The sequence below is a fragment of the Urocampus carinirostris genome, chromosome 7, assembly GCF_059441175.1.
Source record: "Urocampus carinirostris isolate Australia breed hairy pipefish chromosome 7, RoL_Ucar_1.0, whole genome shotgun sequence".
In the NCBI taxonomy this organism is placed as follows: domain Eukaryota; kingdom Metazoa; phylum Chordata; class Actinopteri; order Syngnathiformes; family Syngnathidae; genus Urocampus; species Urocampus carinirostris.
In genome coordinates, this window is record NC_142355.1 from 33,200,604 (window position 1) to 33,201,768 (window position 1,165).

At 43.4% G+C, this 1,165-nt stretch overlaps 1 long non-coding RNA gene across 1 annotated transcript; it reads right to left on the minus strand.

The window, feature by feature from the left end:
* Positions 1-1,165, minus strand: LOC148363040 (uncharacterized). The gene is made up of 2 exons (XR_015850952.1): positions 762-1,165; positions 1-367 (listed from the first exon to the last, which is right to left on the minus strand). It is a non-coding gene; the product is annotated as an uncharacterized LOC148363040 (long non-coding RNA).

Consider the following 1,165-nt stretch of genomic DNA (forward strand, 5'->3'; position numbering starts at 1 on the left):
TTACTCAAAATAAAGATGTTTATTGAATAGTAATGCAGAAAAGCACGGAATGCAAATGTGGGTCTGACTTCCAAAGCCTAAAACATGGCTTTTGGGCAATTTATTCCATATTAACTGTGGACAATTCTGTGTATCGTGGACCTGGGAACCCTGAAGACCCGTGACACCACACGGTAGGACAGACCGTGGGCCAGCCAGTATAGGCCCTCCAGCCATGGCCCTGTTCCCTCTTTAGCAGCTCCTGCAGGGCCCACATGACCTTCTTGCTCAACCTTAAGTCCTGAATGAGTTTTGACTTCACATCGAACCATAAGCACAGGATGGGAACATTCCTGTCCAAACTGTCCACGCTTATGGGACAGCCACTCTGGAACACAATAGATAACAGACAATTTAGACATAAATGTGGGCATAGATGATGTAAGCATCATGAAAACATGTTGAAATGAGCTTTTTTATATCCAATGACAACTCTTTTGAATTAAATTCCTTATGAACCAAGGTTTTTGGGTCGTACAGGGAAGTTTGGTGACGATATTATGTCAGCTTAAGGGTCAGGTGGACTGTTCTTGTGTTTGTTTACTTTTCATCATGTCACACACTAAAGACCCCTACTATATGTCATAAAATGGCATTAAGATACTAATAAGTAGATTGCCATTTATGTCTACACAAACATAAGGTATTATGTGAACGTGCATTGTATGTTAACTTTTACTGTATTTGACCGAACGGGTCATTTTTTTAATGAGTGTACGTACCTTGTAAAGATGAATCAGCACTACATAGCGCCGAAGCTGTCTTCAGTATAGCACATTTCTCCTCCGTTTATTGGAGACACGGAAAAGATGATGAGCTTTCAGGCAATCGGTAATAACACAGCAGTAGCGGGCATTTTTAACATTGCACGAACTCTCCAACTGACACACTACAAGTTGAGACTCGAGTTGTTTACATGTGACGTAGACCAATACGTCACTGAGGTCTACAGCCAATTAATATTACCGCCATCTCCTGGACAGGGGTGGAACCTTGCAAGTCTTGTCCAAGCCATCTCCGCTTTGCACTTCACTCGCGGAGGGCACTCCTCTTCGAGGGACCTCACTGGAGGGTCCTCAGGGCCGAGTGAGAGAAATGGGATTGGGCCATGGACTCTTAAAGGAAA